This window comes from Notolabrus celidotus, chromosome 4, assembly GCF_009762535.1.
Source record: "Notolabrus celidotus isolate fNotCel1 chromosome 4, fNotCel1.pri, whole genome shotgun sequence".
NCBI classification, from domain to species: domain Eukaryota; kingdom Metazoa; phylum Chordata; class Actinopteri; order Labriformes; family Labridae; genus Notolabrus; species Notolabrus celidotus.
The window spans coordinates 21,133,972-21,161,750 of NC_048275.1; the positions used below are offsets into that span (position 1 = coordinate 21,133,972).

General features: G+C 40.5%; 1 long non-coding RNA gene across 2 annotated transcripts in view; it reads left to right on the forward strand.

The window, feature by feature from the left end:
• The window catches only part of LOC117811914, a 52,462-nt gene extending 26,198 nt beyond the window's left edge, over positions 1–26,264 (forward strand). For both annotated transcript variants that reach the window (XR_004631084.1, XR_004631083.1), the window contains 4 exons: positions 3,415–3,536; positions 19,579–19,721; positions 22,980–23,061; positions 25,370–26,264. This is a non-coding gene — a long non-coding RNA (uncharacterized LOC117811914). The remainder of the gene's footprint in view (positions 1–3,414; positions 3,537–19,578; positions 19,722–22,979; positions 23,062–25,369) is intronic.
• Positions 26,265–27,779: the final 1,515 nt, after the last annotated feature.

The window sequence follows — 27,779 nt, forward strand, 5'->3', positions numbered from 1 at the left end:
TCCTAGTTTCTTCTGTGATCCACAGTGGAACGATAGAGGAAAGCAAAGAAGGAGGTGAGCACAGAGGAAAGAAAAAAGGCAGAGGAATTAGTCAGTTAAACATCTCAGGGACTTTTCCCATCTTTGTCTCCTCTGAGTGTTTACAACAAACCCTTCTTGGCATTAAAGTTTGCAGGAAGCCACAGAGGACCTGCAATCATACAGTAGTCTGACAGGAATGCCCTAAAACTATTAAATCTTGGCTTCTCTTGCACACTTTCTCACTGTTATCTTCCCTCCACCATCTACACACACAAAGAATAATATAACAGTGTGTAACTAAGGCGGATGTGCACACAAACATACTGTCTAGTGTCTATGCATGCATACAGACACAGTTAAACAACAGACCACAGCTTGCACACTCTATGAAATGCTCTTTAAAAGGTTGTTTAAATAACTACTGGACAGTCAGAACATCCATTTAAAGTAGAATAGGTCAACCAATACTAACCCCAGAGACCTCCTGTTAAAAGCTCTGACCACGGCTGTTTAGTAACCACTGAGGTCACATGAACCCTTAACCCTGCATCTGAGCTCGCATTACACCACCTCTCATTCAACCCATCACTGTTACTAGATCAAATCATATCTGAGCATCTGATCAAAAACCTGTAGCTAATAGCCACCTCCGCCCACTCGACTCGTAGACTCATAATGGAAGGAAGAGCGCTGTGGACTTAACTGCTGCTCTGCCCCGGGGCTGTAATCAATTTCCCCCTTGTAAGGGGGCCGGGCTGCAGAGTTCACTGTTTGATAAGAGGAAGCCGAGCAGGGACCTTTAGTTTGGCCTAATGTCAGGTTCACCATCAGATAAACACCCTGATTTCATCTCGCTGCTGCTGCACTCAGTGGAATTCTTACTATGCTTGTGTATGTGTGCGTGTGTTTGTGAGTGTGTCATGACCTGTCAGTTACCTTTTGTGATTGTCTCTCTGTGGTATTGTGCACAGATATGTTTGTATAAGTGTATAGGGCTTAAGTATGTATGCCAAGGCATGGTAGCTATGTTCTATGTATCGCATTTTGATGCAAATCTGATACTATACTCAACAGTAAGAAAACTAACGCTCTTATAGCGACAGTTTGTAGTATCGGCAGTGAAGAAGTTCTGTTCTTGAAATGTATTCTCATAAGGCTAATTTAACTGACAGGCAAGCCCATCGTAATTGTGAGCCAGGAGGCTAACAGCCACAACCCTAACACTAACCACCGCCTCAGCTCCACCTATTTGCCTCATGTTAGGTTAACCGAAAGTTGGGTTGAGTCAGTATTTCCAATATGGCGGCCATAGTTGATAAAGAAAGACCAATGAATCAGTTGGGCAGATTAATTGGACCGATTTTTGAAGTAATTGGCATAGGACAATACCTGCGCTGACAAGGCTGATTAAAACAATAAACTAAGGATGTCTGCAGACACTGCCGGCATCCTTCAGTTTGGCTGCTGTCGAACAATGTTTACATACTCCTAAACCATAACATGTTTTTCCCATCATAAGTGCAAGCATATTAAATATATAACAGTTATTGGCTAATGTTTACTATAGATGCTGTTATTTGTCGTCCTTTTACTCTGAAAACCTCTTTTATTGCCCTTTTAATGCTTTTATTTACTTCTCCATTTTATTTGTATTTATGTATTTATTTTTATCTGTTTACCCTGAAAAACCTCTCAACAATGATTTACTGGTCCATTGTCACACCACTCCATACTGTTTAATTGACGTGTATTCCCTTTAACCTCCTGCGTTCCATTTTGTTTTGCATTGATCAAATTTTCTGCTCCCTGTCTGTCAATTTGTTTACTCTGCTATTGAACTACGCTTTGTTTGTCAAAGCACTTAGTAAACATTTGTTTTTAAAGGTGCTATATAAATAAAGTTATTATTATTATTATTATTATTATTATTATTATTACGGTGTATGGCAGCCCTATTCAATTGGCAGCCCGCGGGCCTCATGCGGCCCGAAAGCAACTGCTGAGTGATTGTGACTTGGGTCCGGAAAGAAAAACATCTTTTACTAACGCTGACATGTTCTTACAAAAATCAATTTATGCACTTTCAGATGTGACCAAAACAAAAGATGGTGTTCCTAATCTGCACTTTGTTTTTTTTTGTTCATAGGCACCTTAACATGTGCTTGTATTTACCAAAATTTGTTGAAGATAGGTGTTTGAAATGTAAAATTTAAAGAGGCATTATTTCAGTATAGGTTTAGTTTAAGTACTGCTCTTTTATTGTGTTTATGCCCTTTTGGATGTGGCAACACGTTCATAAACATCCAGTGCGTTTGTTATCTTATCTATTTGTTTGTCTTTTAAATGGTTAACTTTGCTCACTGTCTGCTAAAAATGTCCGGCCCAGCTCATGTCCTTAGTCTGAAAATCCGGCTTGACCAAATATTTAATTGAATAGCCCTGGTGTATAGAATGACACAGTTTAGTATTGCTTCTAACATAAATACAAGTAACGTTTGAAATCTGTACCATAACCCAATGTATTTTCTATTTCATTAATTAAATCCATCTTAAAATCCAATCCAACACGTTACTGGAAAAGATAACCATATACATTTGATTATAATGTGCATGGAATAATGGATGTTTCTACTAATAAATAACTGGATTTTATCAAATGCAAAGAAACAACAACAACAATGTGATATCGGCACTATATATTGGCCATCAGCCATCCTGCTCTTCTGGTCAATAAACCATCCAAAAACAAAAGCCTCTTATTTAGATTCCTAAATGACAATAATGAAGCTTTAGAGGTTTTAACCTGCAAAACCTATTTGTTTAAAAAAAGGCTTAAAATGATTTATGATTTACTTTAACAGTCTGTGTTTAATTTCTTTTGCCCATCTAATTGTCAAAATGACTTGAGGTTTCAGCTCAGCACTAAAAAATTTAACCTGGTTAAATCAAATAACTGTGATTTTTACTATGTGCCCTTTAAGACTGTTTATTGTAGCTTTCTTTCATAGTCATTTTCCCATAGCTACTTCTTGTTATGAGACTTTTTACCATAGTGCCATGAATGTGTTCAAGTGTAAAGTACAGCCATGTAAACTTTTAGTGTTTAGTCTAATGCTCTCATCCATCTATCCCACCATTACTTTCCCCTTTTAATTGCCTAAAACACTTCAACCACTAAAGCCTCAACCTGTTCACATTAGATGAGCTCTGTTTGTGCTGTGATAACCTCTCTCAGGCGGATTCTCAACAGGAAGCCTGATGAGAGGGTATATTAAGGCTGTTAAACAGTTGAGGAGAGCTGGGGGCTTCTGGGAGCCCAAAGAGACAAGAACCTTTATTGGAAATGTAATTTTTGTTTGTCTGCAATTACCTCCCCACTCATTTGTTTTACAGACGTGGTTGTTATAGTGAGGAGAGAGCATGCTGGATTCTCCCAAGGATTGCTCTTCTGAGAGGCTGCAGTTTATTACAAATGGGAAAGCTTTCATTGCAGATTGCCCCAGCGCTGCAAAGAGGTACGTGACCCATCTCAGGCGCACTGGGCTCTGCTCTATAGGGTTGAAGTCACTCTCAAAGTGCACAGGCAGGAATTTAATTGTGAGTGTTTGTTTGTTTGTGTGTTTGTGTGTGTGTGTGTGTGTGTGTGTTTGCCAGCATACACTTATAAAAATATGTGCATGAGTGTTGTGTATAGGCAGTAAAGGGAGTGTGCGTTAGATGGCATGAACAGCATACCACGAATATATGTTCATGGTTAAACAGTGTACCATGGTTTTCATCAAGCATACAATAATTTATATCAGCTGCAGTTAGGCAGGTATGGAGGTGATTTGATTTTAGTTAAATTAAAGCTGGGGTTGGTAATCAGATTTAGATACACTTTTTGTTATACTGGTTAAAATGATCTTCATGTCCCGATGGCAATCAATACATAATGTGTTCTTAAAAAAGAGCGAAGAAAAGTTGCTATCTACAGCCGGAGTAAACCTGGGAAAACACCAACCAATCACCGTTTTTTGGGTGCCAAAATTTTAAACCATTCAAATCCCGTCCTGCCGTTCTGCCCGCCTCCTGCGAGTACATTTCCCCGGCGTGTACTCTGAGTCCCCGTCCCCGTCCCCTGCCTCTGCGTCCCCTGACTCTACTGACTGCCCCTCTCGCTCGACCTCGGGCCTGTCCCCTCTGACCCGATGAGGTGCTTTGCTCAGGACTGTAGTCCGGATCAGAGTCTAAAAAGCTCTCACCACGGGGCTTGTTTTGGAGGAGCTCCGAGGGGAAGGGGGGAGGGGTTAGACAGAGTGATGAGGAAATGCTACATTCAAATTCATGCTAGTTTTCCGAGACTACCAACCCTAGCTTTAACATCAATGAAATGCATGGAACACAAGCTTGCAGGACATTCAGAGATGCTTTTTAAAAAATATTACACGATCCATCTCCAAAATGTTATACCTGATGCGTATAGTTGAGTGTGTTAGTGTGTGCATAACTACTGATCAGCACATATCAACAACAATAGATAGTTTATTCATTAGGAGTAGAAAATGTAATTGAAATGTTGGAGTGATGAGCCCAGAGGAAATTATCACCCAACATTTGGATATGCCTGAGATCCAGGAAGTCTTCATTTAGCATTTTTTAAATCCTAAAACATACTGTACCCTTACTATGATTCCTACAGTTGACTGACAGAGGGAGCAAAGCGTAACGGTAAAAGCTAGAATAAAAGAGGAGAGTGATGTTTGACTTGCTTTCAAATGTTGCCAGTACAGGTAACTTAAATGTAATGCTACTGTTGCTTTAATTCAAATGACAACAATTTGTCACCATTTTGCAATATCTGCTCACAAGAGGTCAAGTTATATTGTTGTAACAGTTTTTTGCAGTGCGACTAAATGGTAAAAAAACAAAAACAAAACAAACAACAAGCAATCCAGTTTAAATATACAGTATATAATAAATCCGTTTTAACTGTTTGTCTTTAAGAATGGGTGAATAATTGATAAATGAACTAGCCTCCTTGTTATGTGTGCTCAATAGTCTTCCCTCTAACATTTAGGTTGAATAATATTTCCATCCCATTTAAGACATGTTTAAAACAAACAAACAAATGAGACATGAAGGCTCTTGACATAAAACAAAATAAATAGCAAAGCAAATATGCGGTCTTGCTACCTCATTGTGTGCCAATTTAAACATGTTCCATAGCAAGTATCAGCTTATCAGTTTTTAATCACTGGAAATTCTCCAATAAGGTCTCTGCCCCCTGACCTATGACCTTATAAAAGACCAAGCCAGTTGTAGCTATTATTCTGCCCCACACTGGGACTGCTCCTAGGATGACAGCAGCTTGTGGGAGCTTGGGGTGGGGGGGTTGGGGAGGGGGTCTGGGGAGTAGGTAATTTGATTGGTGCAAAATTAGGGACTCCTCTGCTGAGGCATTATGGGAGAGATCCTGGTGGGTCATTTTAGCTTCACTTCCTCCATATTTCTCAGCTTGATTAAAAATTGATCGGCAACGGCTATGTGAATATATTATTGGGGCCATTATTCACCCCTGACAGATAATTGGATGGTACACACAACTCTATTTTCTTTGGGGGCAATGCCATCACTTGTGTGGCTCTGGTGTGTGTGTGCGTGCGTGTGTGCATGTGAAGTGTGTGAGGGAGAGAAAATGGAAGCAGAGTGAAGAAGAGAGTGCGTAAGTACCGACTGGATGGATGGTTTAGCTGAGGTCTTTTTTTCTCCTTTTTTTTATTGTAAGCCAATAAATCACTCTCTTCTTCTTTCAAGCCATCCTTCCATCCTTCCATCCCATTCCAACTCTGCTGTCATTCTCTATGGCACTATATGATGGATATGTTATTGAAACATCATGCAAAGCATATAATCATTTTTCTGGTAATCATTCATAACCTATTCTCAAGAGTTTGGAAGAGGGCCATGAAATACAATGTTAGATAAAACCGACATGGATTTGGATTTGCTTTTTAGTTTGTGCTTACGCTCCATCTCAAATTCACTTATTACCAAAGATTGAATTTCCCCTAAAAAGCACCCGAGCTGTGGAAAATGTCTGTGAATAAGCCCGTCTGATAGCAGTTAGCTAGCATAGCTGCAGGCTTCAGGCACACATAGATATTGGAATGAGCAAAATGCAATGTGTGCTTGGTGGCTAATGCTATTTGCTATTCGCCCAAGGCTTAGCTTGCTGCCATTTTCACGCCTTCTTAATGTCTTAAACTGCATGAAGGATGAAGTGGCTTGCACAACATGATATGAACTATGCACAGTTGTCTGTTGGTCTGCAAATAACCAAGTCTATATTGCAGTATGTTGACTCTTAAAAGCTTATTTGACATTTTGCACTGTTGGTGCTTCCTTTTGCAAGATCAATTTAGTTGTGTAAGCAAAACTTTGTGCATCGTGGCTATCATCTCACAACATTAATGGTTAAGAGGAGTTCTGCTGAATTTATCTGCTCATTATCTGACATTATCTGTCATTTCAAAAGAAATATTCTGTGCAGATCTGGTGGCCCTTATTTAGATACAATAATGCATAAGAAGAATGGATATGGAAAAGGTATAAGGATTTTTCCAATTAATTATTTCTATTAATGATTATTGACACTGGAAATTATAACTGCATACACAGAAACTGTAATCTCATGGATTGGGTGTACCTTTTTTCAGTTTAGTCACAGTGGTGTGCCTCCATTGGATAGGGCAGCTGAAGAGGGACAGGAAATAGTAGAGATTGGGGGAGGACATGCAGCAAAGGGTGGAGGCCAGGAGCCAAACCAGCAACTGCTGCAAAGACTGTAGCCTCTACACATGGAGAGGCACTGTAACCGCCAACTAGTGCTCCTAGTTATTAGTTGTAGTATTTCTAAAATCATCTACAGTATGGCTTATAAATGATGAAAATTATTTATTCAAACTTCTCTTACTCATGATCATCATTATTAGAGCAGATCTGGGTCAACTGCTAAAGTAGTAGTACACCATAAGCAGGCAATGTTTTGACATCATGGTATGTAGTTCATGAAATCTACTAACTCCTTTGTGCCTTTTCTCCTGCCAAGCAAAAAATAGAGCAATGAATGGTAAGATGAAATATTCCTGTCGGTCAATTGTCAGGCTTGATTGATCCACACCTCTGACACTGCTTGAGTCATGACTGTCAGCTGTGGCCATTTTATCCTAAGTAAACCCTTTTCTACAGGGCAGTTATACCAGCCCCCGCCCCATGAACAAATCAAATTAGTAGCCATGATCTCACTGATGGAAAGGTCTCTCAGGAAATGACATGTGTCCGTAACATTATTTGCAGTCATGCTAGCGCCTGCATTACCCATCCAGTGCTGTTCAGCTATAACCTCCCACTCTCTCTTCTTCTTTCTCATTCTTGTTTTCTTTTATCGTTTACCTTACTCTCTCTTTGTCCCCTTTTACAGCTCTTTCTTACTTTTTCTGCATGGTTCATTCATTTCTCTTCCTCCTTTTCCCCCCATAACTTTAATGGTTTTTCTTCAGCATCCCTACCTAATTCTCCCTTCTCTCCCCATCTTTCCCACTCTCTTCCCCTCCTTGTGGGTGGAAAAAACACTGCTTTCCCCCTCACAAAGACGGTTCTCCTGAGTGGAAATTACCGGCGGAGATTAATAACGACATTAGGCAGTAATGATGCTGCACCGAATGAAATATTTATTAAAGATCCCTCTGCTAGCAATTAGCGTGGCATGTAATCGTTCAGCACAAGAAATCAAGATGATTGTGCCGCAGTCCCCCAGCCCCTTATTGCTCTCATTTCAGACCCCCCCATTCCGTTAACACACAGTTGAAAACAACCCCCTGTGCAGCCTCGACTTCTGCAACAAAACCCCCTGTGCTCTCATGTCTTCTCGCCATGACAACAGCAGCTTTGGGAGAATCCTGGAGTCTGTACGTGTGTTTTGAAAGGTGGTAATGGTAATGGTGGTGGTGGTCCTTGCGCATCCAATCTTAATTACAGGCTCCTCTGCCTTAAGCTGAAGGGAGAAGACTCCACCAGGCAATTACATTGTCAGGGATGCAGACTTCAGGAATCACTGTTGATTGGTTCAGGAGGAAGTGGAAGTCAGACTGCAGGGGCGTCTAAGAGAGCCGACGTTTTTCGTCTTCGTTCCAAGTTCCTGCCAAGTTGTCCAGGGCAGGAGCGAGAGAAGTGGAAGAAAAGATTGTTATTGAATGCCTGTCTTGCGTCTTGGAGTCCACTCACTTCCAATGCCTAAAGGGACAGGTTAGCACAAGTTGCAAAGAAGTTTACCGTCCAAGAGATTTCACTCTCAAAACTGTGTGAAAAAACTTTTTTATAGATGTGTGGCGTACAACCTTCCTGTGCAGCAATGAAACACAGGGGATTTGAATAATTTCTCTCTTAATTATTTTTGATGTTTGGAATTTTATAGCCAATGTAATCAGGGAAATACAATGAATCATTTCCAAGATGAGCTACCCTTAAGGTAATCTAATGTAGAACGTAGAAGGGGCCTGTAGTTTAGTTAAAGAAATTATCTGGTTTCAGTTGGTTTCCATGGTATTAACCATTCATAAATCAGAAGCCATTAATTTATTCCTACTAACAGAAATCTGTGTGTTAACCCCCGAATCAAGAATTTCAACTTGAGGGACAAACTTAAGTGATCAATCATTTCCAGACTTATTAGAATGCTTTGGAAATGATCAATCCAATCTCCATTCAACAAACACGCACATTAAAAGCTTTTATGATTTCCTCTGGAGAACACACCTGACAAAGCTTGCATTTTTACTTATTATTTATCTGCACCATGATGTTGTCATTTCACTAAATTTGAGACCTATTTATTTGAAGTACATAACAAGAAAATGTGTTTGTTTTTTTCAGGCTCATGCTGCTGAACTAAGTCAGATTGAAGCCTCTGTTGAATTTAATATTTACAGTGAAACTGAGGCTCACTCGATACGAATGAAGGGCACTATTCAGGATATAAAGAGCTAAGAGACTATGATGTTTTAGTTTTTGCAGACGTACCTGGCTTTGCTTTTCATCTGCACACATGGTTGCTTCTAAAGTTTTTAATTGGACTTTAGACAATGGGTACAGAAAAAGAATTGGCTGAAAGTCATTCATCGCTAACTGCTGGTTACAACAGAGTCCCCGACAAGTTGGCCATTGTTCCCAGAGGCACTGGGTTCCGAGATCGCCCTTGAAGATGTGTGCCCTTTTTTGTGTTCACACAAGCATGACCTCATTTTCAAGTCGTCACCTGAGAAGGACAATGGAGAAAAGGAGGCGTGAAGGAGATGATGAGGAGCAAGAGGAGGAGAGGCGGGTTAGGGCGGGTTTTTGTTGTTACAGCAAAAGGTCAGGGGTCAGATAATCAAAAGTGTCCGTTTATTGGCTACATCATCAAACCTCAAGGAGCTCATCAATGCAGCCAGTCAGGCGTGTGGCTCCGCTAATCAGCTCTCAGGCCGGTGTTTAGCCATGCCGATGCCGTCCTCAGAGCAACAAGAAAGAGACAGAATAAGCAAAAAGAAGGGGGGAGGAAAAGGAAAGGGGTAGGGGGCATGAATCGGAGAGAGCGGGCTAATGTAATAGTAGTTCACTACACAAAGGGTGGCGAGGAGAGACGGATCAATTTGCAATATCGTGTGCTGCGGCCCCAGCAACAAAGGCAGGACATGAAAGCAAGCACATTAAGTGATGCTCTTGTATGAACTCTGGCAATCAATAAACATCAGGGTGAAGGGGGACAGGGGGGGCAGAGTGTGTATGAGGGAAAAAGAGGGAAGTAAAGGAGAACAAGAGGTTGGGTGAAAGTGAGGGATGAGAGAACAATAGACGATGGTTGAAGATAACTCCTATATCTTAACTCCTATATCTAACCACAGAGTTCTTTGTTTGATAAACTTTGCCGCTGCTCTTCACTCAGATTGTTAATTAGATAGTTATCTTTAGCCCTTTGATAGATAAGATAGGCCCTTAATTAATCTTTGAATCTAATTAACTGTCTTGCTATTAATAGGTTTGGCCACATTCTGTACCTATGACTGTCAAAGCGCTGAAATGAGTTCACAGTTCAGACGGTAGAAGAATCCTTGACAGTTTGAAAAGTCTTATAAAAGAACCACATTAAGTCAGTCAGTACATACTTTGAAAACAGAGTAAATCAATTCATGCAAGACGATGTCTGGTGGAGTAGTTGCATGTTGATGTTGTGTGTACATTTCAGATGTAATTTTGGTTTCTTGTTTTCTCTTCAGTCGTAACCTCTTAGTATGACTTTTTTTTTTTTTTGATTTTTCCTTTCAGTCAAACTGATTTTTATTATTTTGATCATTCAAGTTTCTGTTCTTTCAATACAGAATAACAGCTTTTTCCTGTAATTGCAAAACAGCGAATTAACATCATCAACTCAGAATTTTGAAGTTGTAGTATTTAACATAAGAAAGGTTAAAAGAATAACCACCAATCATCCTCTGAGTATGATGAACTATAAAGAGTTAACTGAATGCCCCTGTCTGAAAAGATGAAGTGTGTATATTTCCTTTTGCCTTTGTTCAGTATTGACTTAAGCTTGTGCCTTTAAGAAATATTAATAGTTTCCATAAGAAGACAGTATTTCCTAGAACCTCTCTGCAGAAGTAATTTCCCTTTGGGACAATAAAATCTACCTTGACCTTCATCTTAAGAATGTGGATGATACTCCAGGAGCTGAAGGAGAAGAGGAAAAAGGGGGAGATACAAGTGATAGAAAAACAGAGAAGATTTTATACCTTTATTAAAAAATGTCCTCAGTTTTTTATTTAGATGAATCCAGTTGAGGTCAAGGGTCACTTCAACAAAGCAGCATTTAAGGCTTTTTATAGAGTAGGGGGGGTGATAAGATGTCCTGACTTGAGATCTTGCTTTACTAAAGCATGACAATATTTCTGTTGAGGTGTTAAGCTGTGTCATGAGATTAGTACATAACACAGAGTTTCTTAAACTACTAGGTGATGGCCTCAGCCTCATTTCCATACCGTCCCTGAATCCATCAGAGTCTTTTGGTGTTAATATGAAGAACACTGTTTTCCAAGGCCAGCACTTGGTGAATTTGCATTAGACCGATGTGGTGGCAGTGCCCTATCAAAATCAGTCCAGTATAGCAGAAAAGAAAAAAATGTAATACGCTGATCTCTGAATGCACGTTCAATTTGTCCTCTTTTTACATGTAATGTTTGCTTACACACCTACAGAAGAAAGAAAGGATTTAAAGTGCAAACTGAGAGAGAAAAAGGGCTAAGTATAATTGATATAACTTGTTACTGCACACCCAAGCCCATCAGCGATTATTTTCTATCATCCTCTGACGAGTATAAATGCCTCTGGGAGCGGATGCCAGCTTGTGTAGCCATTGGTAAGTGTTAAAAGACTTCCAGCCAGACCTCCTCTCCATGCAGCGTTTACATCTGCAGCTTAAACGCTTTTGATTCTTGGTCCATTCCATCCCTCTAAAGGAGTGCCAGTTTATCGTTTCTGTATCAGTTCAACAGTAGATGGTAAATTACACAGAGCCATTTCACTGCAGTCAGTGGTATGAGTCCACAAAGAGTTTTTATTGTAATTTACTAAGTAACAAGTCTTAAGTTTGCCAGCATTATTTGCAGATTTGTAAATTCTAAATGCAGGCATTATGAAATCTGTCCTCATCAGAGGATGAAAGCATCTTCAAAAATGCTTATTACAGGGATGTGCATGTTAAGTCAACTAAACGATTGAATGTCAACATTCAATGGCATTTGGCCCAGAACCATTAATTGGTGAAACAACTTATCCATGTTTTTATCAAATTCAGATTCAGAGAACTTTATTAATCCCAGAGGGCAATTTGATTTGCAGTGTACCAGGTTGTTGATAAACAACACAAACACTAACAAACAGACAAACAACCCTCAACTGTCAACATGTCAGTGACAACATCAGTGCAAGATGGGGCTTGTCATAAAGAGTAAAAGAATGTTAAAATAGAATAAAACAACTTAAAGAAATCAAGACGAAAAGAAGTCCTGAAATTCATGGGGAACAACTGCAAGAAAATAAAATAAAAGAAAGAAAGAAAGAAAGACAGAAAGAAAGAAAGAAAGAAAGAAAGAAAGAAGAAGAAGAAAGAAAAGGCTGCAAGAAAAAAAGAAACACAGAAAGAGAGGAAAAGATTGAATGAAAAAATAAAGAAAGACAGAGGGGAAAAGAAAGGAACAGATGAAAAAGACTGAAAAAGGGAAGAAAGACTGAATGAGAGAAAAAAAGAAAAAAAGAAAGAAGACTGAAAGAGAGAATGAAATAAAAACAAAGTTAGACTGAAAGAATGGATGAAAAAACACAGTAGCCACGAATAAACTAAATAACACCATATAAATACACAACTTCACAATTTCACAGACAATCTATAACAAACAGTTAAAAAACTGCTATAAGCATTCAGAAGTCTGATGGCAGAAGGAATAAAATAATTTGCGTATCTGTTTGTTTTCTGTGAGAAGCGAGATAGCGCCGTCCTGAGGACATTAAAGAGAACTCCTTGGCTAGGATGCGTCCAGGTCGGCTAGTCTAGGAGTTCTCTTTAATGCCCTTTATTGTGTGCGTTCCAAAATGACGGTCATTAGTTGCATCTATACTGTAGTGTAGCCACCTGCCACTAGTGGGGTTGAAGTTTCAGTTAATGGCTATGGCCACAATGCTGTAATGCCCTTCCACCCAGATTAAAACAAACACAGATGACAGATGGCATGTGTAGCGCAGCATGGTTTGACCGTATTTTGATCCAGAAAATGGAGATAAAGTTGTATGTTGGCTGTGTGAAGTTTAACTCAAACCAGCACAGACATGTGGGCATTAACCTACCAGGAGGACTTAAGGCTGATTATACTAGCTCTGCTGGTGTTATCAACACTCTGCAAACCAGTTTGACATCGCAATTACTTGCAGGCTGTGATTTTGTAGAAATGTTAAATAGATTGATCTGAATTTTGACTGTTTTCAGAGTATTTTCTTACTGTAAAAACAACTGGGAAACTGGTTTCCTCTGAATGTCCCTATCTTCTTATTGAACAGAGGTCAGATTGATTGTTTCTGATTTATTTCAGGTTATCTGGAAATCTAAACACTGAGGGGCTTTTGTGCTACAGTGTTGAGCAGATTTGTTGCTCAAGTGGATATTTTTTATTCAGAACAGATTGTCAACTGAACTCTGTTTATAGAGATAAATACATTTTATTAAGGATCAGTAAATAGATTACATTATGCCTGAAAGGTAAAAATTAAATTTTCTCCATATAAAAGTTTGTGATTATTACTCCAACTTTAGCTTTTATGCATTAGTATGATTTTGCCTCGAGTAGAAATTTGCCTTTTTAATACATTTAGTGCATTGGTGAAACATACAGGGTAACACAGTTTTGCTGTCATTTCCTTATTTCATCTACTTGGTGTCATATTTCAGTCTGCTCCCATGGGCCTGTGTGTGTGTGTGTGTGTGTGTGTGTGTGTGTGTGTGTGTGTGTGTGTGTGTGTGTGTGTGTGTGTGTGTGTGTGTGTGTGTGTGTGTCTGTGTGTGTGTGTGTGTGGTGTGTGTGTGTGTTGCGGAACAGCCAGCCCTTGACCGAGAATGCTGGAAAACTCTTGAGGGGGCATCAAAGAGTGGGCAAAGGCTTCTGTCACACTATTACAATGGCTCAGGACCAGGTCCAGCTACACACACACTCCCGCACACACACACACAATCTCCCCGCTGGGACCAGGGAGCTTCATTTGCATTATGATGGCAGGCAGATTAAGTACATTCCAGTGCACACTAAAAGGACTCATAATAAAACACACACAACCCCACACAAATGCATGCTGTCTACACACACAAACACACAACACACACACACACACACACACACACACACACACACACACACACACACACACACACACACACACTCACACACACACGGTCTTCGGGCCAGTAAGGCAGGCTCCGAACAAAACTGGTGCCCAGTGCAGGGTACCAATCCCATTACTTGCCCCGTCCTCTGTTGCCCCCTCCTCTGCGGAGAAGAAAGGACGGTGACATGGAGAGGATCTAAACTCAGCGAATCCGGGTGGAAAGAGGAAGAGGAAAGCTGAGGATGGGAGGAGAGAGGAAAAAGATGAGAAGAAGGGCGGGCAACAGGGTGGGGCGGGTGTCGGAGAAATAACTCTGACAGGCAGCAAGAGGGACTAAGCTCATTTAGATAAATCGACATCCCCAGCTGAGATAAAACCAATGATGATTTGTACTGTATCTTCAGGGGATAAAAGCCGTTCTATTGGATTTCATTGGGCCCCAGCATCCTGGGATTTCACAGGCCCTGATTGCAGAGCGATTGTGTGGCTCTCAGCATGGTGGGACAGGCTGCTGGAGGGGGGAGGAAGGGTGACTCCTGCTAGGAAAGGGGAGAACAATTCCATCATTACTCCAAAATGTCAAACACAATACACAGGGAGGTGGAGACAGGACTGTTAGAGGTTATTCAAGGGTCTTTCTGTCTCTGTTTCACTGTGTTCGGTCACCTCCTCTTTCTGCCAAGTCCTCTTAGTGCAAACAGACTCACAGTCGGTGAGTAATCTGCTGTAAAAGCAGCTGTAGAAGTTAAGTTGAGCGTTTAATATTCTGCTGTGCAGCAATAGGTATGTGAAAGCCTATTTCTTTGAGGGAATCAGTGTTGTAATCTCTATGAAGCATCTTAGAAGATATATTGGTTCTCAATCAATCAATCAATCAATCAATCAATCAATCAATCAATCAATCAATCAATCAATCAATCAATCAATCAATCAATCAATCAAATCTTATAAGTATTTTAAACTAATATTATACTTAACAGTATCAGAATCCCAGAGTTCTCCATTGCGGTAATTATAACTTTATTTCAATGGTGCAGACTCCGGAAATATGACTTTGCCAAAACAAGACACAGGGCAAGCCTCGCAGGCTTGCCAGTGAATCGATAAGTAATATAAATTAAAGAGTTTATCCAGTTTCAATAAAATAGGATGTTGAACTAGAAGTCATTTTTTTAAATAAACAAACAATAATACATTTCACTGGACTGTTAAATTAAAGAAAAATAATGGAGAGTGCCTATTAAATATTTTGCCTTCGTTCAGTCTAATGATACACTCAAAAGTTCCTCTGGGTCTATTTGGTTTTGATGGCAGCCATGCTTAACCTATTAATAATAAAGGCAGCCTGATCGTTCTCTGCATTAAAACTTCTACATTAGATTAGATCTCCCTCCCCACCATCTTGAGCCTCAGGTAAAGAGCCCTCGGTCTGAAAATTTAAAGAGTCTGTAAAACCCTCCTTACAAATTAAAAGTAATTAATGTCTCTACCTGAATGTACAGTAGCGATCTCACTCCATCCTCACGGAAAATGTGAGTGCGCTGTAAAGTGGTCCCTTCACAATCCCGCATTTAAGGTCTGGAAAGTAGCCGTCTCCACCTTGCTTGAAAACTCCATTGCATTAAGGCAATTAGACCATCTAGGCCTAAATAATAAACTTGAAACCCCACAGTCTGTGTTCAATATTTCATCTGTTATTCAGGTACTGGGAGTGCTTCTATAGTGAATACACTTTCTCCCAGCATGGCTCTGTAATGCAGGTATTTTTCAAGGGAGGCTTTTAGGGGGGTAGTTAGGTAAAAGCCATTGGAACGGCCCTCCCCTGCCCGCTTCTGTGGCTGAATAATGAATTTCTACCTGCATCCTGTGCAAAAGTTTCTTATGCTTATCCAGCTGGCCAAATGGGTTGGAGAGTTAATATTAGAGGTCATATTCTCTAAGAGCTAACTGAAACTGAAAGAATGCCTTGACTAAAACAGTACTCTGTCATTTACACTGATAGGTGTATATCATGTTGGGTATACTTAGTATGAGCTCAAGCCATAATGTGGAATTGATACAGCAAAGATTTATTGTATGTAAGATCAGCCATTAATATGTTTAAACAACATATTATTGACTGATATTTACAGCAGTGACATGAAGTTTTAAATGTGCAGTTTTATCAAAGACTATTTGCTGTACCACATACAACTCCTCAAAGCACTTCACCAATGCATTACCTATATTTAACTCAGGTTACATTATAAAATTAAGATTTATGTTAACCCAGCTAATCTAGGTCACAATATATAGATATCACTCCCAGAACTTTTAGGCTATTGTCTGCTGAAAATGGAGCCCCAAAGAGAGATTTTCGGGGCTGAAGCAGGCATTATTCACACAAGTGATAAATAATATATTAGAAGCACTCACATGCAGATAGCTGTTTATAGGGTTTAAAAACCTCTCCTTTATTTTAAAGTGCTAAAGTTCACAAGTGCAAGGAATATCATAGACGTAGCATAAGGATTTCAAGGACAGGGGTTTCAGGTTTGTTTTAGGGGGGGGCGGGGTGCTCAAAAAACTGATCTGAATAACTTTAATACGAACACAGACTGTGTTATTCCTTACATGAGTCTTCAGACCGCAGCCGCTTAAAAAATATGTTAATTTTACATCAAGGATGTTAATGGACAAATTAAGACCTGCTTCACCTGGTAAACCCCAAACCAACACCCAAACTTTGTGTCAACCAGCAGGCCAAGAGTGAAAGAAACAGGGATCCAGCACAGTTTTACACTGACCATACTAACACGGAGCAGTAAGCGGGGTTAGCAGTAATTAGCACTGGTGGGTGCCCTGTTAAATTGAATTTAACGACAACACAGCAGTCTTACTGAGTGCAAACTAATCCTGGACTCTGGAGCATTATGGTTAATGGGCCCGAAAGAAAATGATGGCCTTTCAAAAGCAAAACCAATTAACACAGAGTGGAGATGTCTAGTGCTGAGCTTTCCAAATCTCATAAGAACTTCTGCCCTCGCATTATAACTGGATTTCTCTTCATTTTGAATAATGAAGGAGGTAGGGAAGCATGACATAATATAGCTATCATAACTCTGAGGCCAATGAAAGAGAAGTGGAATATGTTTCACACAGTGGCCGGGGCAGGCAGAGAGAAATGTTCTACGCCTGCAGATGTGCTGCTGCTGCTTCACTTGGATCTGAGTATGAAACTTCCAGGGACCACACACAGCCTCAGCATTTCAAATTCCCCCCTAATATCCCCTACATATTGTGTGTTATTGTTGGTAGGGGCCAAGCAGAACTCTTGATAAAGTATTTCAAATCTGTCATTAATTAAAAGGTACACACTGGAGTTTTCTTGTCAACAAAAAAACCCCAACAGCTTTTAAATGTCATCTTAATTACTAAGTCAATAAGCTCTAACAAATGTATGTCATGCATTTTTTCCATCAGAAATAATCAAATTTGAATTTAAAGTTTCTTAAAACCAGGATTGTTTGCATCAAAATTTCATGGCTTGCTGTCTTCTTCTTGCCTGCCTTTCTTTGCACATTGCCATGTATATTTGTGCAAAATTTCTAAGAGAGATCAGTGGCTATAAATAAATTCATGGCATACATATGCCTGATAAACTAACCACTAACAGAGAGATGAGAGCCAGAGGTCAACCCCACAAAGACCATTCAAGATTTATTTGTATAAAGTATTCAAGGTATATGTTCAGTATACTTTCTCTGTTAGGCAACTTTAACTATAAATTATTCTTTTTTTTCCCTATTTGATACTCCAAGTTGAAAATGTGTCATTATCTGTCGCTATTCGACTATAAAGTGTGATGTTTCACTCATTCCAAATCTCCTCAATGGCCTTTGGAAGACTTTCTCCCTTCCTACTCAGTAGGATAATACATTTGGAACTACACTCATGAATAGTAATGAAACACAACAGTACCTTTTTCAAGTCTGTTGTCACCCAGTTAAGTTGCTTTTTCAGTCTTGCCTAGACTTGGCCTGGATTCCCCGTCTGTCCTGAGATTCTCCCTCCCACCTGCTGTGCACAGAGGCATGCTGGGATTGAAAGCAGTGTCCACACTTTCAGTGGAGTTTTTTTTTAAGTCTAATGATGGCCCAAATGTTGTTTCCGAAGAGTTTTCTACCAGGACAAGAAGGAAATCCTGAACAAATGATGAATGCATGAAGGTTTTTGTTTTAAAAAAAATATTTTCTAAAAAGTGTTGAGACATTTTTAGATTAAATTATCAACAGCATACTTTCTGTCTGCTCTTTCAAACCAAAAACTGCTTTTTACCCCCTGAGTGTGTCTCAGAAACTTACCTACACTGAGGAAATGCACTTCTTTGTAAGACAGAGTGAAGTCTTGTAGGACCCGGTGGATTTCTGTGGTATAGAGACCATATATCAACGTAATTAAAGGCCGGTGTTAATGACGCAGGGCCTCAGCAGCATGATTTCTGTCTGATCGCCACGCTGCTTCATTAAGACCACTCAAGCTAACGAGCTGTGGCTGTAATAAAGTCCTCCCCTCGGTCTGCCGCAGTGATGAAGGAGCTACCCAAAGCAAGCTGAGCCAAGGCTGGAGATAGAATTAGTACTGGAAAAGCTTCTGCTGAACTTACTGTGGGGATGCTGATTGAGTCAAGTACTTTTTGTGTAGGACTGTCCCCTTAAAGTTTTAATTGAACTGAGCCACGCCTAAAGTAGTGAAGAAACTGAAGTATTTGAACTTTATTATGTTACCGGGTAAGATGAAAATGTTCCAGCATGATATCATAGCATAAATGTTTTCATACCATGCTCAGGTGTATACTCCATGCTGATTGGCTGCAGGATGTCTGTAATCTTTTGACAATGTATACCTAATAGGTAGATCCAGTAACACTGTGTCTTCTATATTAAACTCTATGACCGGTTGCGTCTGTCAGCGAACACAGTATTATTTGTAAAAATCTTGATGTTGATTTGAGGACATTGACATGACTGTTTAGGTTGTTAGTCTAATTGTTGAGCATAGAGTGAAATGAGGCCCACCCCCCACCCCATCCCCCTCCAAAAGAAAAAACTGTCGTCACAAGGAAAGGTTCACTTACCAATGTAGTGGACAACTTTGCAATTGAATTCGAATGTATGAGACAAAACCACTTGGGAATTTTCAGGGAAACAGGATAAATGCTTGTTGAAAACTATATTTGATAGCAGAACACATGATGGCATGACGCTGTGGTCTTAATTTCTCTTTGGCTTTATGCGTGATAATGACCTCTGAATCTTTGTCAAAAAACATTTGTTGAATCATACCTTCCTCAGGTAATATAGTCTATCGACTACCATATACAATTTAAATGAGCTTGAATGTATACAGAATGAATGTACTGGATGAAGTAAAACAGCTGTTGTCCTCTGAAGCCAATTCAACATTAGTCCAAAGACAGACTATTTAGATTCAGGATTGCCTATCTTTACTGTATAGAACCTTAGAGTTTATAATCTTGCAGTCCTCTCATCCCTTATTAAAAAGTTTGTCCACCCATACATCTATTCATCAATCCTTTCAGATTTGAAGATGCTTACCTGGCCTTTTTTGCAGCCTCTCACAGTCATGTTTGGCTGCTCCTGGGGGATCCTGAGGCATTCCCACTCTGGCCAGAATATGTCGACCTCTTCAGCATGTTATTGGTCTGCCCAAGGGTGCCCTTCCTGATGAACGTGCCGGACTACCTCCACAGTTTGGTAAGTATCTATGTGCATCTGATGTCATGTGGTTTGCAATGTATGCCACGGGATAAGACCAAATATGAATGAGAAAACGTTTTTTTAAAAGTCAGGATGTTTTCTGGCGAGGGGTTGACGTATAGTGGCACAGTGTTGAAGAATGAGTGGAAATGTTGCAATAAGCTGTTGAAAATATTGTGTTTAAGGAAATCAAAACTTTTTATTTATTTAGTGTAACTTGACTTTAAGAGGAACCAAATGCAGTCAGTGTAAAAAATATGACACACATTGAAAAAGCAGCTCATAACTTCATGATATAATAAGACAACAACATCATGACGACTGAGAGGTGAGGACTTTATCTGTTGGAAGCAGGATGATAAATGAGGAAAAGGATTGACAGCCACTTTGACAAGGGCCACACTGTGATGGCTTGACAACATGTCTGAGCATTTCCAAAACTGCTGCTAATGTTGGGGTTTCCTGGTCTGCATTGGTCATTACCTTCCAACAGTGGTCCCAAAAAGAAAAGTGGCGCAGTAGTTCTGATGCTCGGCCCCAAAATTCCTAAGATTTCAGTCCCTTTCTGATCATCTGTAAGATGTGCTGAACAACCCTGCGATGTCGATAAGTGTTTGCAGACTTTCTTGAAACCATCACTGTGAAGTTTCTCCACAACTTTGCAGTGCAGATGACATTGTTAACTGCTTTGTTTAAGCATCAGGTTTTGTTTGGTTGAACTCACTGAATATTACCCAAACATTAGTCTTGCACGTATTGCAAGTGCTAAGGAGCGTAACAAGTGTGAAATACTTCATCACCGCTGAGCCTTTCTAGTTAGCCAAGATTAGATCGGTGCATCCTCACAAACGCCTTGGTGTCAGATACCGCAGCACACTTTCAGAGGACTATGGCCCTTTTCCACCGGCCCGTCTTAGCCTACTCTACCGGTTTGTGTTGCGTTTCCAGGGCGAGGTACCTCGTGTCAGATACCAGTTTTTCGTACCTGCTCTGCTCTTGTTTCAAGCGAGCTGAGCCGATACTAAAAGGTGACGTCGACGGACTGCCGGCCACTGATTCGTCAGAGAATGTTGTCAGCGAAGCGTCATGAGTGCGACACCCAACACAGCAATCAATCCCGCCATTTTTAAAAAACAACATCAGTACTGTACAATGTCTGCACGCAAAGTTTCTCTGTGGTCCTTTGGCGAGGTCCAGACTTTTTTGGGTCTAGTGGCCTCCATGTCCTCCATTGTTTCTGATTGTTGTGTTTGTGTTGCGTTCAAAATGACGTGAATGCAGTTTCGCTCAGCAGTTCGCGCAGTACTCGGTACTCGGGCTGGTGGAAAAGAAACCCAAACCGAGTCGAGTCGAGTCGAGTAGAGCCGAGTCGAGTCGAGTAGGGCTGGAACTGTGTAGTGGAAAAGGGCCACTATTGGAGTCCATGTCTCATTAGAACAGAATGGGTCTGTCTTGACTTGATGATGGGGGGGGGGCTACATAATAATAGGCAGGTGGTCAAATGTTAAGGTGTATCAATGTATAACAGTCTTACTTAATCAACATTCAATGTATATACTGTATGTTTCACTTTAATTGAGACATTTTACAAAGTAGATAACAAGAACAATTTAAAAAAGACATGATCACATGGAAAGTGAAGACAAACCACTCAAAGATTTGAAATGAGAAGGCTTAAGAAGTGTAAATAAATCATTCATCAAACATTTGGAAAGACAAAACTTTATAAAGCTTAAATGAACTTTGTTACTTCAGGAAAATAGTGAGAAAATACTCCTGCAGTTCCACACTGCAAAACATCCTCCCACTTAATTTCTCACAGTGAATGAAGTAATCAGATTATTCAAATGGCTTCTATCAATGAGAGCCCATGTGATCACTAAAACTCACACACTGTTTGTACAGTGTATTTCCACCAGGAACAACAACACACAGCATTTCCAATTTGGTGCAGCAGCCCCTGATTTCCCCCAATTGTCTCATGGTTCATGGAAACTGTTGGCTGTGATTAGTCACACAATACAACATTAACCTGTAAATTAAATTCCTCCCTGCAATTTGATGGGCGATTTAATTCCAGCATCATGCCACCCGCTTCCCTCCGCCCTTTCTACCTGTCCCCATCCTCCAGACGCCTCCCCACACACCCTCTTGTCTCTCTCTCTTTCTCCATTCGCCGTGGGCTAATCCCATTATGAATTCTTTATATAGCCTTTTCCCTTAATGATCAGTGGGGCCTACTCCAATCCTGATTACTATTGTACACTTAGCACTACATAAAGCAGGGGATTAATATGCCCCGCTAGGATCGTTGCTATGGCTCCACTCGTTGCCTTCCGAGGGATGTTGCTGCCGCTTCAATTGGCCATAAATCGCTCTCCCCAGTGGCTTCCCACGTACCAGACAGGCCATGGAAGAATTAGGGGTGAATCTCCTTCTCTCGTGGTCGCTCCTTCTCTCCCTGGACCCAGACGAAAGTGATCTGCTCTATAATTCATGACCCAGCGTTTTCTCTTTCTTTTCCTCTCAAATTTTTTTCTCTCTTTCCCGTAGATGCTGTAGTAACCGTCCACCTCAGTGTCCTTTCCCCTGTGAATGGTACTGTAGGAGTGGGTGGGCATCTTACATGGACACACATTGTGAACGAGTGATTTTAAAGATGTAATGTATTCAGAAAAGAGCCGTGTGATGTCAAACATGGACAGGGAGGGATGGAGGGTGTTAATGGGCTCAGCTGCGTTCCCTGGTCTCAGTGAGAAGCTCTGTGAGTGCTAACAAACCGTTGCAAAGTTAACTGCAAGAACAAAAATGTATAGACAGAACTTTTTCCCATGAGTTTCAGCTGAAGAAATATCAAAATTCATTGAATTCAGAGCGTGAAGTTCTATAGGTTAGACTGTGCAGAAGACATGCCACAATTATTCCAAAAGTCTCACTAACCACATTTCAAATGTGTGAGTTCATTTGAAAAATGCAGGTCTGATCTGTGAATAGAGGTTATAAATGTTGACTCATACTCCTTAGAGTTTCACTTTCAAGTTGGCAGTTTAAAGTGTTTTGTAATGTTATTTTTACCTCACTGAGATGCAGAGTCCCAGAGTAAAAGTCTTTATAAGAGGAAGGAACAACTACAGGAAGAAAAACATAAAGCTGAAGACTCCTTGTGTCTTTATGGTGTTCTGTTGGCTCCTGTAGCGATATAGGAAGATTTCTCTTTTATTTAGTGAGAAACACATCCCTCCTCTTTCTTCTCAGGTTTACAGCAAACAGTGAAACAAGTCAACAGCGTAGTTGGAGGCAAGGCTCAGTGAGCTCAGGGGACGCCTTCTGTGAAACGGTGAGGAAGCACCTCTTTTTTGTTTCTCTTTTCTTTGTAGTTACAGTTGACCCTGCAAGTATCTTCACCATCCAGGTAGTCTTTCCTTTTCCGGTGTTTTACTGTGAGCCTGAGAGGTAATAATTTTCACGGACTCTGAACAGCACAGCACTTAGCTGTCTCTTGTTGTTCTGTGGGAAAAAGATTTGGATTTCATGACCTTTTTCTATTAATAGCTCACCTTATTGTTTCCCTCCTATGTCACACAGTGCTGGATTAAAGGTACTGTAATACTCTGATGGGCATCTCTTTTGAGGACATAAAGTCATAGTATTCATACACTGTTCTTTGATAGTAAGATAAATAAGACCTGGAAAAGAAGAATAATGTGAGATAAGTAATGTAAATTTTGCAGTGGACACATTGCTGCTGTAGAGAACCTTAACTCCCCTGCACTCAAATTTTACACTTGACTTTCAGAACTCTACAGAAAAAGGTTTAAAAAAAATATCAGCCCTTTAATGTTTTACCATAGTGATAACTCACAGTAAAGGTTCATAGTTTGTGGAACAAGGACATTCATAAAAAATAGTAGACAACCTTAAAGCTCCTGTGAGGAGTGTATAGCTGGTTTCAAAACAGGCTGAAATTATGCCCCAATATGAATGACAAAAGCAAACGAGACCATCAGGGACAAAATTATTTATTTCAGAACAGTTGTTTATAATTCAACTACTTCTTCAGGATAAGAGCTAGATAGAAAAAAAAATACAAACAGCCTTTTTTAATATTTTCCTGAAGCAGATATTCACAGTGAGTGATGTATTGGACTGTTAAAGGAAAGCAGAATGAGATGTTCTGAAAAAACACTACTTACACATGTATAGGACAAAATCAGAAATTAGATCATGCCTCAGTGACGTGGTTTCCTATCTTGACAGTGAGCATGTTATTGTATGTTGGTATGTTGAATGAAAGTATTTGTTAGCAGCACTGCACTTATGTCCACGATAAATTCCCCCCCGGGGACAATAAAGTTTATCTTAATATTGAGATAAAAGGTAAAGCTTTGTCCACACAGGACGCCACATTTAATGCGGACTAAAAGTTCCTCACAGGAGCTTTAATGTTAGCATTAACTGTGGAGAAAATGCTTTCTGTTGGCAAAACCTTCACAAGACACTGCCATCATGTCCACAATATTTCTACTTTATACTAGTGTCAGTTCAGTTGACAGTTTATTATGACACTTTTGTGTTCGTTGGACTTTGGGTTCTGCTTTACTGGCTTGTTCCTCATACCCTCGTTTTTCCTCCTCCCAGTGCCGAGTTTGGCTTTCTGGGTGTGTCGGAATCACCGAGCTACATTAGCTTTTGAGTGATAGCCAAAACAGCAGCTGTGTGTGACCGTATGGCCTCTTCTCTCTTACACGCCAGGTCACATTTTCCAACAAGATGAGCATGAATAAGAAAGTCAAGTTTCAAATATATATGCTGCACTAATATTGATGAGGTTAGTGTTTTATTGATATTAATAGTATCAATAAAACAGTCATACTCTGTTTATTAGTTTGGCTTTATATTGAAGATAAGCTCTCTACAGTGTTTCCACACTTTTCTTTTTATTGCTATGTCATAATTTGTCAGATTTTATGGTGGTTGCTCAAATAATCCCAATATAAGTCACAAGGTTCAAAGGCATGAAAAGTGAACTAGAAGGAGGGTAAATATTGCCAACACAGCTGTAACTGTAGTGAGTGTTCCACGGCTCTGTACCGCATTTCTTACAAATCATGGTTCAGTTTTACTGCTCCTGGGTTTCATACCTCAAGGCAGTACAGTCTTTTTAAAGTGCTGGTTGTTGAATATATTGTATAGAGTGTCTGAAAAAAAACTGTAGTTCAAGGCCTGGTCAGACAGCATTTGAAGAAGACCCGATCTTAGCCCTTGTTAGAAGGCAAAGCTTTCTGCTTCAAAAGTGACACAGTATCATTAATCAATTAAGATTAACGATACAGTGTCACCTCTGATGTTGTGAAAAAGTCTCTTGTGTTACGGGGATTCATATCTGGATGTAAATGACAACAACTGAGGAGAAAATGAGGTGACTGGTTATTTGTAATAAAGTTGTAGTGATGAGAAAAAGTTGTCCCCCAGAATTTAGTTGTATTGGTTTAGATTACATCAAGTGTTGCAGAGGCATCATGGCGACTTCTTGTCTGTCCTAATGAGCTGCTCTTCATTCCAAAAGAAACTGATCTGTAAATGCTATTAATTTTTAGTGTATACATTTCTGTGCAAATACAGTTTTTGCCCTCCCATCTCCCCAGCTTTCCTGCCTCCATCCACTCCTCCATCTTTCAAGCCTCATTGCCCTCCATAGGTGTGACTTCGTGTGTTGACTCCAGCGCTCACTGTTAGACCCTTAGAGTTGTGGTTATAGTGTGTGGAAAACCCCAAAGCGCACACACACACACACACACACACACACACACACACACACACACACACACACACACACACACACACGCACACGCACACGCACACACTGTCATCCCGGCCAGGACCACCACCTGCCCTGGCCTGTGCTCCCTTTCCCCCAGCCAGGGAAGCTCAAGCCTGGGCACTCTGGGCAGCAGCCCAGCCTTTCACATCCAGGTCCAGGGCCGAGAGACAGGGGCCAACAGCTGGCGGTGTGCAGAAGGAGCCTGGAGGCTTCCACAGCAGATGAATCACCACGGATTAATATTTAACTCCAGACTCCTGCTCCCCTCTAGCATCTCTCCTTCCTCCCCTCTCTCTTCTTACAACCTTCCTTCTCCCCCATCCATCTTTCCAAGCCCCGTTCCTGCAGGTAACTTGGCGTATGCTCAACAGACCTATACTGTGAATATGTGATGGGGATGCTCTTTTTCTAATGTGAAGGCAATTGGTGCAGAATGATTCCAACTCAACTATGTTACTTTCTTTTGCATGTTTGGGGGATTGACTGTTGCATCATAGCATTTTTGCATGTCAGATTCTTATACCAAGTAGTTGCAATTCTGTTAATTGTTTTGTGATAACAAATATGTAGTAATTGACAGACTTTATCAACAATAATAGCCAGTACAATTTGAAAGGGTTTACCACGGTTTAAAGATGCATAAATGAAACAAACTATTGTATTTCATGAAGAAATTAATCCAGAGCAAAGCAGCCCTCCAAATGGACGAGGGGCTTACAGAAATACCCTTTCTCTGATTTTTGTTGTTCTATTAGTGTAATTCTTTTTAATGGAAATGTAAGTGTTCAGCTAAAGTGAGAAAAGGGCAAAGTTTTACTCCTGCTGTTTTCAGGTAGCAGTTTTATTTGCAGTACCACACATTCACAGCCTGGGAATTGATGAGTGTTCACATATTAAGCAGGCACAATTTTTTTAGCAGGTACTTAAGGCAGGTCATGGCTGAAGTAGAAAGCCTCAGTGCTGCTCCTATAAGCCAAGTAGCGTTAGCTGCAACCAGAGCCAGGCCTGTAATAGCATTCTCAGATGGGATCCGTTATGATGACTGCATGCCTGCCTCGCTCCTCCAGCTCTGATTTTGTGATTAAAGCACCAGACCGCTTCTCTTCCAGTCTGTCTCTTTCCCTCTGTCTTTTTCTCTTTCTGTCAAAGCGTTCCTTCAACTCTCCTATTTTCCATCTCTGCATCTTTCCCCCTTCCTTCCTGCTTACTTTCTTGTTCCTCTTTATCTCTGTCCCTGAATTGTTCCCTTTTCTCTTCTATTTCCCCTCTTCATCTCGCTCGCTCTCTCTCTGTCTGTCTGTGTGCATATATGTTTGTAAAGATATATTGGTCCCCTGTGGTTCCCTCTCATTCGCATGCATGTTCTGTGAGCCTCAGCCATTCGAGTGTAAATAAAACCTTCTCTTTATGGCCAGACATAAAAGAGAAAGAAGGGAAACTGAAAAGAGATAGATTTCTTCTGTTCCTTAAAGAAGGGACGCTCTGATCTTGCTTGTAACGGATTAACCTTTGAAGCACCCCCTTTCATTTCGCTTTTTGTTTCTCCTTCGCTCTTGTAACTTCGGACACAAAGGCAATTTTGTCCGGGCTAAAAAGGGCAATCTACAGTTATCTGGGTCATGTTGTGACGCTGAATGAAATATAATTTTTTTCGGTCTTTCTCCACCTCCCTCCTCGCCCCCTTCTTGTCTCTTTATGGCTGTGTTCAAGGGGAGCACGGTGGCGCATCGCTGAATACGTAACCAACCAACGAGCCAGTGGAATTGTGGGAATTCATGGGAATCGCCGTGGGGACGGGGGTTCTCGCAGGACCACTTCCTGTCTGTCTGATTCAGGGACGCTCAGGGGTGCTGGAGCTTCCCTCCACGACTTCTCTGACTAGGCCTCAGCGGAAAATTTGTGTCTTTGTATCAAACAGGAGTGAATACACTCAGAGGGGCCAGCAAACTTCAGAGATACCATTGTCTTTCGATCCAAATATGAATATGCATATTCATAAGCAAGAGTTCAGTTTGCATGGCCCCTGTAACCCCTCCTTTTCCCGTCTTTATTCATTTTTCCCTCATAACTCCTTTCATCTAATTTCTTCTCTGAATGAAGTGTTTGGCATATGAAAGGTTAGTGTGAGAAAAAGGTTTTACAGTGGTAGAAAAGGAAAAAAAACTATAATTACACCCTGTGCCTGTGTTATTCTGTGATTAGTATTGAATGATTATTTCTGGAGATTGAACATG